General features: G+C 36.0%; 1 protein-coding gene across 4 annotated transcripts in view; it reads right to left on the bottom strand.

The window, feature by feature from the left end:
- Nucleotides 1–12,751, bottom strand: part of fu (STKc_STK36 domain-containing protein fused) — a 197,196-nt gene that overhangs the window by 107,949 nt on the left and 76,496 nt on the right. The window lies entirely within an intron of this gene.

Raw genomic sequence — 12,751 nt, 5'->3', positions numbered from 1 at the left:
TTCAGACAAACCAGAGTATCAGAATTTTGTCCTGCAGAAACCTTTTCAAAGTGCTGGAAGCAAACAATTAGGAGTGATGAAATAGATGAAGCAGTGTGTATGAACTGATTTTGGTAGTGAGGTCATATGAGGCAATTTGAGGAGGACAGGTTACCTAGAAGATCAAAGGACTCAGCCATGGAGGCTAAGAGAAGCAGAGGGAGAACTAGGTGCAATGGTTAGAGTCAGATTTTAACAATTTCAAGGTACAGTAATACCAGGGGAGGACACAGTGCTAGCTGCAAATAGAAGACTGTGAAGGAGCTTAGTTCATATACAAAAAGTATGTATGTATGTATGTATGTATGTATGTATGTATGTATTGAACCTGCATGATCGGGGTCATAATTTAATCATGATTTCATATATGAAAGAATATATGGTACATTTATTGAAATGTAGAATTTAGTTGACAATATTTCATTTGTGTATTGTTGAAATACGAGCTAAGTACACGACAGACTGGAGCCTGAAGGATTAGCTTGTCACAACAGCATAGAGCTGCCTCACGGCAGGGGGCCTATTAATTTAGCGACCAGGAGATACGTATGTCCACAAATATGTTTCGTACAATAAGAGAAAGGCAAGCCAGGGACAATAGAATGGTTGCAACACGAGCGCTGCGCTGGGATATTTTGGGCGAAAGCAAACTTTCTGCTATGTCAGAGATTCTCAGAATCAGAGAGTGAAAAATTACAGTGTTTCCACGGCAATCGTTGGCTCAAGTTGTTGCAGGTGAAAATTCAAACCGAGCGCGCACTTGTAGACCAATCACGAAAATTTTGTTGGCGATTCAGGAATACCACCTTGAAAGATCTGGGTGAAATAATAAAGTTAGCTACGAAAGTAATCATAAATAAATTATTGCAGTTATATGGATCAACTTAAGGAACTTTTTAGATGTCATACGTGGAAGAATAATCAATAATAGATTGCAAATTAAATTAATTGAAGACGGACTTTCTTGAAATTTGAGCTCCTCGATTGCCATTGGCTGGAAGGCGACCATGTTGAGATAGACGCTTTCGAACCCGCCAAAAGTCAGGAGCGAAATCCATCCATATCTCCGAAATCTATGATCGTCAGGAGATCATATTCGATTCAGTAAATATTCCAAATGAGGGGATTAATTTGAGATAATTTATAATTTCCAGTTCGGAGTGCAAGTGCCGATTTGAGAAATCCACCCCCCTCTCTCTCGGACATGACGTCAGTGGAGCCACGAGGAAGACACTCACCGATAAATATGAGAGCAATGAACACTCAGTTCTTAGTTACTTGTGAATTCATGTTGACGCTAACTCGTCGTGTAGTAGTTACTTCTGGATTCATGTTGGCGCTAACTCGTTGTGGAGCTTACTCTGAAATTTTACTTTGACGCTGAATTAACTTGCAATTTTGTACGAACGACCGCATGTACTTACATGATGTGCTCATGTGTGGGCGAAGTGACTTGTATTATTTACGTCTTGTTCCAGTCAGTAGAGTAAATTTAAACATTCCAAATCATGCTACGATTTGAGACTTTGAGATATATAGTTTGTGAAGTCTAAATAGTAGATAGTATTTCCAAGGAGAGAACATACTTTCTTTTACTAAAAACGGTAAATGCAGAGTTACGCTACTGTGTGACGAGCAGTACAAGGAAATAACATTAAATTAATGGAACCTGTATGGTAGGAATCGAACCGTCATCATGATAAACTCTTCAAGAGTACGACGTGAGCGGGACGGGCCAGACAACGCGAAGCGCGTCGGGCGTGTATATTAACACTCCGCCGTTGTGTTAAGTCCTTTGTGCGGAAGGAGGACGAAGAGATAACAGTGTATATAAATTAGTTTGGGTCTAGGATGATTAAGTGTTATGATAGTATTTCAGTGAATACCAACAGTGTTAATATATGAAGTAATAAAGGTGTGATAATTTAATAAGAATGGCGGAATGCCAGGAAATCACATGTGACGTACAACCAGCCATTATGGAGGGCTAAACAGCAGAGAGGGCCATGTGGGTCTCTCGTCTGCTATGCCGCTGAAGTTTAGAACTAACCAGATCAGTACCAAAATGTAAAATTATTTGGGGATGTCATTATGACCCAGGGAAGAGTAGTAGTTTGATTTTGACTTGGTTACCTTACGTAACGAAATGGGTCACCTCTCGATCCTATTCTAAATTTGCATAAACGAACGGGATCAAATAATTCTAACGTAAATGTCGGGTCGACATATGTATTCATTTTGTTGTACATATAATTTCTGTAGATAGAGGATAGTAGTTAAGTCATGCATGTATTTACCAGTATTTTATAGTCAAGATTTTTCGACAAGTTTTAATTTTGTGTAGTGTTCAATTCGACCCGGAGTTTGCTATTATGTTATTTCATTTGACGACAAGTCGTATAATAATCATTATGGAAAATCCAGCTTTGTGTCAGGCCAGCTGTGTTTGTATTGTTATGTTAATAGTCTCCGTTTGACGTTGTCAAAAGTTGAAGTGAATGCCACTAATAATAATCATAAATATAATAATAATTCTTGAGATATCGTATTTCGATGTGAACAGCGATTAATAGTAAATTCTGTGAAATTATCAGGAGTTGTTAATGACGGTATGTTTTTCTAATTCGGACTAAATAATGTATGATAATCTAAATTTGTGAATTAATAATTATGAATAGTGAGATCACTTCTAATAATCCTTATATGCTAATAGACGTATTGTTTAAATTACGGTCCAATATTTTATAAATAAATGTCAGATATTTCATTTGCAAGTACTAACCGGAACACGTAGGGTGATGAATTACGTGATCATGATTGTCAAATGTTGGCAATATAATTCCAGGTTGTTGCGATGATTTTGTGGAGAATGACCTCAGAAATAAATCGAGTGGGAAGAGAGATATTATAAAGATCATGCAGTCAGGATATAAAAATGTCGTACAATGTCATAGATGAAAAATCTAAGTCAGTTGATAACTCTGTGAGAAATAAATGAATAAAATAATGTTGAGATAGAAAGAGATATGAATTCCGTATGGGAAACACTTAGCATATTGACGAAGCTGTGTTGAAATAATATGATACGAGAAAATGTATGAAATTGAACACAGAGAAATGAGTGTAAAATATACGGGCAATGTAACAGAGAAATACTGAATTACGTAACGGGCAGGATTCGAACCCGTGACAGCATGTACGAAGTTAATAGACTGCGCAGCTATTCGTTGAAATACTACGGACCTAAAGATAATGAGAGGTTCAGATTCCACATAAATGATCGTACATTGTGATAGTTAAAATGACGAGTAATGATAATCATGATACTGCAATAATAATAATGAATATTTCAGATTGAGAAGTTGGACCGTGTTAAATAAATGAGGATAATTGTGTTAATGAGGAATATAACTGATGGTGTGAAACTGATAATAATAATAATAATAATAATAATAATAATAATAATAATAATAATAATAATAATAATAATAATAACGTTAGAACGGTGATAAATCGTAGTGATCAATATCCATAATAATTATCATAAAATAATAATAATCACATTTGGTTTGGTGATCATTGTAGAGGCGTAAATGTAACCGGTATGCTGAGATGTTTGCGGACGTGACGAACTCATAACACATAATAATAATAATAATAATAATAATAATAATAATAATAATAATAATAATAATAATAATCAGATGAGTGATATAATAATATTAATAATCACCTGAGTGATAGTATAATAATAATAACAGTAATAACATTTGTGTTTTGCGTCCCGTAATAATCAGGACCATAATGAAACGTGGCGGTGTCAGGAATCATTGAATAATAATAATAATAATAATAATAATAATAATAATAATAATAATAATAATAATAATAATAATAATAATAATACTGGTAATTTCATGGATGGATGATTATTCTAATAATAATGAATTAAAGTATCGATGACGCCATCATTCAGTTCGTGATATCGTCGGAGTAATAATCACATATTTTCCTGTAACTAGCTGGCTCAAGCGTGAGTCATGTTACTGTAATGCTTGGTTTGTTTATTTTCTGCTTGCGGGGCAAGTGGAGTTCATCGGCCGGTAATTCCCAATACTCCTCATGTTATCTCATTCGAGACACTAACCTACTGATACCATGTGGCCGAGTTGGGCAGTATTTAGATTATGTTTAAATAATTGGTAGATGTTAGTTCCAGTGGCATGGCATCAGCTGGATATAAAATAGAACCCGTTCGTGATAATGCTTCCCGAGATCGTATGACATTTCCCATCCTGAGTGCCGACCCCAGGAAATGTAGATAGTCGGAGGTACGTCATCTAATTTAAATCGAGAAGCCGACAATAAACATGGTTTATCCTCGGGCTCTCGAGTCTTAAGGACATAGGTTCGATCCTAATGCGATCAATAAGTGAAATATACCCCACAACTGTCATTCTTTTCCAGGATGGACATCATCAGCATATTGTTACCACTTGCGGTAAAGCAAGTGATTTGTTTGATGTAACATGTTGTAAAATTAATTGTTGTTGCCAAATGTATCAAAATTCCATGCGCCTGGTGGCGCAATAAATTGCTCCTTCTGGCCATTATTTCAAAGGAAACCATTCTCATAATCTTTTTATTGTAGTTAGATGTTATGCACTTTTTAACGTTAACTGTCACGTCCTAGTCCTATCATGGAGTCCTTAGATTCATGTTTACATATTGAGCTTTCCCCATTTTATTTTTAGTTGCCCCGTTCATTCCCGTGTTCACTGATGCCTCTATATTTATATATTTGATGACTTAAATAATGAACCCACACCCCTGAGATAAATACTAGTCTGGGACTCGGGAGGTGGACGGGTGCAGTATGTATGTATGTATGTATGTATGTATGTATGTATGTATGTATGTATGTATGTATGTATTGCCCCCTTTATGCCGGGCTCAGCTCGCCGGAGAGCGAGGGTCTCAGTGGTGGACCGTTCGCTATCGGCTGCGCAGAAAATTTTAAAGGCAGGGATAGATGAAGGACTAGCGACAAATGAAAGGAGACTAAATTAGGTTTACACATTTATTAAACTAACACTCTTTTAAAGAAAACAATTAAATTAACAAAATCTGGGTTGGATTCTTGAAAAACATCTTCTCCTCGTGCTTTCATTCGTGAGGGATCTCGCTCAAATAAATTTTCAATGATTGTTCTTTTCTGCAATAATAAATATAGAAACCATTAACTTACTGAAAAATTGATTGGAAAACAAAATAATATCTAATATCCTTCTCTTATGATGATAATCCAATTATTAAAATTAAAATCTTCCCTCCTGGGTTTCAATTATTTTCCAAGAAAATGACTATTTTCTCCTCCTTATTTAAATTATTGAAAATTATTTAATTCATTAATTTATGATTAGCAAGTATTCCCTAGACTTTCCTTTCAACAATTACTTCGTTTATATAATTATTGATTGAATAAACTTCTTCTAATAACTTTTACTTGAACTTATACCACCTTAACTTTTGCTCAATTTTATGCAGAAAGTGACTGTACAACATCTAACAATTAAATCTCGTGACATCAGTCCACGGACGTTGCCTTCTCTTATTCACTTTGAGTTAGTAAATTAGGCCCTAATCAACCTTAAATTACGATAAAATCTTCTAAAGATTCAAAATTGATCCAATTACGGACACGCGAAATAATACAAGTCGGTCAAAACTTGGACGCACATAATGAAAATTACCTTCACAAAATCGTACATGAAATATTCCAAAAAACACAGAATAGGATCAAATCTCACATCACACATTCACACAGGGGTACACGGCGTTATTATAACATTATTTACACGAACACTAACCCATTATTATTAATTTTAGGATTTTACTGCGAATTAGGGAAATCATTCTCCAGATGACACTATCACACACATCCCAGGTATCAATTCAGAGTGTGATAGAATTAAGGTTATCACTTATACAAAGAAATTAACTATACAACGATGTTCAAGGAGTATTTTAAACAGAAATCATCCTAATTTAGCGAATAGAATAATTGTAACACAGGTCAAAATAATAGAATACGCGCTAACGGTACATGAGTTGCGGCATTTATTTTTATTCATCATAATGTCGTGGCTCTCAATTATTCTGCACTGAAGCTCGAAGAAATCATGTCCAGTGACACATCTCTTCCCAAAATTGACTCTAATGGGTGCATAAATTATTACTCAAAATATAATGCCCATCTGCAAGTCATACTCAAATTCATAGCGCAGAAATATACCTATAATTCGTCGATACTCCGTCCGGAGAATTTGCCATGTTCCAGGCTTACTTTACATAAAGTGAGCACACGATAATACTTTCCAAAAATAACTAACATTAAACTCATGACCTTATTAAATCATTTTAGCCCGTAATTATCTTTAATTATTATTATTATTATTATTATTATTATTATTATATTCCTGACCGTGCATAATCTCATTCGTAAAGTTGTCGTGTGAAGTTATTCGGATGACTCTAAATAAATTCGAACCCATAAACATGTCGTACAATCATAGAATGAAATTCTACACGAAGAAAAACACTAGAACACTGTCCTAATTTGTTTTAAATAACTTTCAAATTATTTCAAAACTAATCAAAATTAACGCGGGGTTCATTTAATTTTTATCTCACCTGTCTTCTAAATTCTTAGGACAGTTAAGGTCTCTCTCGATGACTCACATTCATTTCTAACTAATAGAGCAAACACACACTCATTCCAAGGGTTCTAACTACCTCTCACCAAAGAAAGAAGAATGAAAAATCAAACTACTGCAAAACTAATAGAAATCCAAAGGAATAAGTAAGGCTACGTTTACAGATATTTACAAAGATAGAAAGCAATTGAATTCTTAAAGAATACTCATGTGACTGGTGTGAACTGGATTGTGGCTGATGACCTAGCACGTGGTCAAATCACCTTCCATCGAACGAAGTCTCGCCCATGTCCGATGCCTTACATGTTTAGTGACTCATGGAGGCGTTGACGATGTACAGGAACTTGCAGTATTCTTCGTGGAGCTGGATAACCATCTTGCCGTAAACTCGAACTCAGGACCTTTCTTCTTCCAAGTTCTTGTAGAAAGCTGAAACTAACAAAAAGTCTTAGAAATAGCCCAGGATTCACTCTCGATGCTTTATAATCTGGCTGAAGACACTTATCTTAGAACAACCCTAAATTAATCGTAGTGAAATTTTTCGAGTGTCTGAATTGCTGTTTATATAGTCCTCGATGCCTTCTCCAATGTAAAGTCTTCCGATGAAGCAAACGACGTCCAGTCTCTTCGGTTGCTGCAGTCAGAGTAATGCTCAAATTTAGCGTTCAGAAGTATAAAACCCTCTACCAAATTTTCCTCTGGAATTACCATTAATTTCCTGTCGTAAGACATAGGTGTGTCTCTTAATTACATCTAATTGGTGGATTTATTGAATTCCAGTGAAGGTTGTCACTTTTATTGGCTGCTCCAGTTTTACGTCACTTGACTTTCCATTTATTGATCGATTGAGATCTGCCTGCTCGCCGTGTCACGTGGTACGCACACATGTGTCTGAAGGCCACATAACAGGAATTCCAGCCTGCTCCCTCGTGCTCTCTGTAGGTCGGGAAAACCGGTTCGCGAAGTGACTAGCTCGTACTGGCACGAAATACGGAATCTCACCCTCTTGCCGATTAAAATAATGTCCCAACACACTGATGAAATAAATCATTTTCTTTCTAATAAAATATTACCACTTTTGAAGGGGACAGTATGTATGTATGTATGTATGTATGTATGTACACTTTTATTTCTGTCATTCTTTTTCTCATCACCATTATCTTGCTTTTATCCATACTAACAAGATAGTAATCACATTTGTTTTCCCTATAAAACAAAAAATCATCATCAAATCAATCAATCAATCAATCAATCAATCAATCAATCATTGATCTCAATTTAGGACTGCTGCTCAGGTGGCAGATTCCCTAATAATTGTTTACCTAGACTTTTCTTAAACCTTTTCCTAACCTCAGATCAGTTGCTAGTCAGTGTGGAGGTCAACACTGACCCAACCTGATCTATACAAGCACAGGGCTGGAGGAAAGAGGAAATCCTGGCCAAACTTGTATTCTACATAAAGAAATTTTACAGATTTTAAAACTTCACTCCATTTCCAGAAGCATGACAAATAGATAACAGTTGACTGTCTTCACAATTTTAAATTATTCCTCCAGCCAACCAATAGGTGTGATAAATACGGTTGGATCCACACCTGTCACAACTAGATTTGTCCAAGATTGAAGCTTATGAATATTTCAAACATAGATTGCTATTGTATTTGTTGATTGCATTTTATCTTAAGTGTTTATGTATCACTGTTTTTGTATCTGTCTTTCATCTTTGTGTTATTTTAGCTGATGATGATGACTTCTAGGCTAGGTCGAAACATGTCCTATGTATTGATCAGGTGGACTTTATACAATTAAATTCTTTCGAATTTTATCTTAATGATTTCAAAAAGTTGGAAATTTATCAAACATTTCCCTTGATAAATTATTTCAATTCCTAATTCCACTGACAGCTTGGAACACACCAATCAGTTGAACAGCTCATTTCTTAACTCCCAAGTCTTCCCAGCCCAAAGTCTGCAACATCTAACACTATTCTTTTAATGTTAAATGGGGTAAGAGTAGGTCCATTTCACTGCCTCATGCCGTATGAATCGCAAGAGATGCAGTATTGAGGTTGTACAAAATGGAGGAGTACCAACAACAAGTTCATAAACGATACATCCTAGGGACCTACAAATAAACATTTCAGTAAGTAATTATCAGCGACAATATAACTTTATTTTCATTTAAAAATTGGGTATATTTTCATTAAAACATTAATGGGACAAGTTTCGACCTTATTTTAAGCTCACCCTCAGCAGTTATATAAACCAAAAAAGGCATAATTAAAAACACTGGAAAAAACACAACATCTAAAAAAAATGTGAATAAAATAAAGACACTTTAAAAAATTCATGAGTCTTTGGTGTCTGTAAACAAAAAAGTTTTTTTGAAGGGTAACAAAAATGTCCCTCAGTTGTTGTAAAATGTAAATGTTATTTAGTGAAGATAATGTTTTGTTAATTTAAATGGCGCTGTTTTGTTCAAGTTGTAGCCGTAGGAATCAGTCATAATCTTGATTGCACTGTGACTTATAATGAGTGGATGTGCAGTATTTACCAAACTTGAAAATTGGCTAAGGGGAACATCTATAAAACCAGAACTGTGGAACACAGTGGCCCAGTAAATGTTTGTAGGCTCAATATGGATCAATTGCAGATTGTCCACAATAGATGCCTGGAAAAAATAAAGAAGAAGAAGTTGAAGGAAAGGAAAAAATGAAATGACTTTTATTATACGAGACTTACCCCCGCCCTCTCACACAGCTTCTTTCAACTACGCGAAGTGCAACACACTGACTGCTATATTGAAGCATAGGCTGGTGGTAGGAGTTCTGGCTGAGGGATGGAAAATGGTAAGGGAAAGCAGAAGTGGTGAAAGCTGGTAGATTGTTCGTAGATTTGTGTTTATTATAGACTGGAATGTTTACATCAATTAAAAATGTTAGGCTTTTCAGAAATTTCTCATTTCTGTGGCTTATAAACTTAAGTGCAATAACTATGACGCGACATATATTGGTTAAAAAGACAGAAGCTTCACAACGTGTTATTTAGAGCATGTTAACACTAAAACACATAACTAGTTTTCTGCCATGGGTCAACATACCGTATGTCTGATTCCAATCATCAGTTTACTTCTATTGACCAAGATATGAACATACTAAAGGTTGCGGATAAAGGTACTCTGCTAAATATCCTTAACAATTGTTCATTCATATTTTAATTTATTTTTTTTGCAAGTTGCTTTACGTCGCACCGACACAGATAGGTCTTATCGCGACGATGGGACCAGAAATGGCTAGGAGTGGGAAGGAAGCGGCCGTGGCCTTAATTAAAGTACAGCCCAGCATTTACCTGGTGTGAAAATGGGAAACCACGGAAAACCATCTTCAGGGCTGCCAACAGTGGGGTTCAAACCCACGATCTCCCGAATACTGGATACTGGCCGCACTTAATTTAATATTTTAATCCCAATTACAACTCAATGAAATTTCTGAAAAGCCTAACACTTTATATGATGTAATCATCCAGTACACAAATCCAATACAAACAGAAGCTCCAATATCCCTACCAGCCTCTCATCATTCCTACATCCCCTTATTGCTTCCCCTCATCTACCCCTCCTTCAGCCTAAACTCCTACCGTTTCGATATAGCAATCAGTGTGGCTCACTTACATAGTTGAAAGATGGAGTAAGTCTCGTATAATACACATCTTTTCATTTCTCCTTTTCTTCTTCCACCAAACAGTGCCCTGATTCTCTCTTTTTCTTTCTTTTTTTCTAGACATCTATTCTGGACAATATACAATTGATCCTCATTGACACCCTACAAACTTCTACTGGGTCAATGTGGTTCTGGTTTTACAGATATCCCCCTCAGCCAATTTTGAAGTTTGTTAAACACATCCACTCATAAGTCGCAGTGCAATCAAGATTACAACTGGTTCCTATGGCTACAACTTGAACAAATCAGCACCATTTAACTCAACAAAAGATTGCCTTCACTAAATAACATTTACATTACACAACAACTGAGGGGCATTGGTGTTACTCTTCAACAAAAAGTTTTTTTGCAATGACACCAAAGACTCATTGATTTTCAAAGCGTCTTCTTTTACTTACATTTTTTAGATGTTGTCTGTTTTTCAGTGTTTTTTAATTATGCCAATTTTGGTTTATGTAATGGCTCAAAATAAGGCTGAAACTACCAGTCCCATTAAAGTTTTACGGAGAATATAGCCAATTTTTTTTAATGAAAATATATTTATAATGTCACTGATAATTATTACCCCATTTAACGTTGAATTCATGTCAATACGGATCATTATGAAGTTTATATCATATGAAATTAAAGCCAACCAGACAAGAACAAAAAGGCTTATTATTATTATTTAGACCTGAAAACTAAAATAGCCAGTTGGCAAAGATACTGAGTTCTTAAAACAATGTCTATCAAATAATTTGATGCCTGAAACTCAAGCTAAAACCAATAAAATTAGGCTCAAAGATGAAATGAAGTTCCTATACAAGAAGAAAACGTGTCTAAATAGTAAATTATATGAGAGTCACTTAGAAGTCTCTAACTGCTTACCTGGACTTCAATGGGATTCTATCGAATTATTCCTTAGCCATAAGCTTTAATCTACCGTATTATTATTTCCAGAAATTGTGGATACAATTTAGGGATGGTGAATGGAGAAAAGGCATAGTCCCATATACACTAATGTGCCTCCATCCCCACTTAAAATTCCAATAATATGAGAGAGAGAGAGAGAGAGAGAGAGAGAGAGAGAGAGAGAGTGTGTGCGTGCGTGCATGCGTGCGTGCGTGCGTGCGTGCGTAGACAATTATGTTATGTTACAGAAGGTTTCGTTATATATACATGCTCTTTACCTCTTTACAAAAATGTTCATTCCATAGCCGAGCAGAACAAATAAAGAAGCTACTCTGATATGATGCTTTTCTTGCAATGGAGGGAAAAGGGACATACCTCGATCTCTTTGAGCAGAACGGTAGGGTTGATGTGAATTTACCTGTGAGGAATTTTCTCAGAAAAACAATATCTATTTGTTTACAGAGTGTGTTATGGGGGGCAGTGACCTGGTTGTATTTAACATGGTGAGTGCCGAGCCGATTGTAGCACACTATTCCACTGGTGCCAGGCATGAATTTCAATAGTATTCCGCTGGTGCCACAGCAATTATACGCCTTGTAGGCTGTCTATACAGTATAATCTTGGGATATATTAATATGATGTACTAAGTAAACTTTATCTCATCATACCAAGGTCATGTGCAACACCACATGGTGTAACATTAATTTTTATGAAACATAAAATATAGCATGATGCCATATGGTGTCACAGAACTTTTTGATACTTCTTATAGAATGTACAACACAAATTATGTGCTAATTCAAACTAACACAATATTTATGAAAACTACTGAAATGCAAAACAAGTACAGTACTTACATTACATATTGTTACCCTCTGTGGGTGGGGGATGCAGATGATGAATACACCCCCGGTATACCCTGCCTGTCGTAAGAGGCGACTAAAAAGGGCGACCTCGGTGCGGACGAGGATTGTGGTTTGGTACCATATGTTGACCCCCTGTGAATGGTTCGAGTTGAATACATCCACAGGTGATCCCTGCCTGTCATAGAAGGCGATTAAAAGGGTCATGTGGCCATCAGTCCGCTCTTTATTTAAAAAAATTTTTTTTTAGGGTTAGTTGTAGACCGATTCAAAATTCTTGATGTATGTGCTCCTGTGGCTGAAGGAGTATCAATTTGAAGATTTGGATGCTCCTGGCTTGTAAATGGAATATCTTTCTGTGCTCCTACACAAGGATCCCAGTCATCATTGTTCACATGATTGTGTACACCATTTGCACCAGCACCATCCCCAACTATAATATCACTATCAGTATTGCCATCATCTTCTGCATCATTCGATATATTCATCATGCTGTCAGTGCACTCCTCATCACTAGCGTTATAA

Source organism: Anabrus simplex, chromosome 2 (genome assembly GCF_040414725.1).
Source record: "Anabrus simplex isolate iqAnaSimp1 chromosome 2, ASM4041472v1, whole genome shotgun sequence".
NCBI classification, from domain to species: domain Eukaryota; kingdom Metazoa; phylum Arthropoda; class Insecta; order Orthoptera; family Tettigoniidae; genus Anabrus; species Anabrus simplex.
This window is presented reverse-complemented; position numbering and strand designations above follow the sequence as displayed.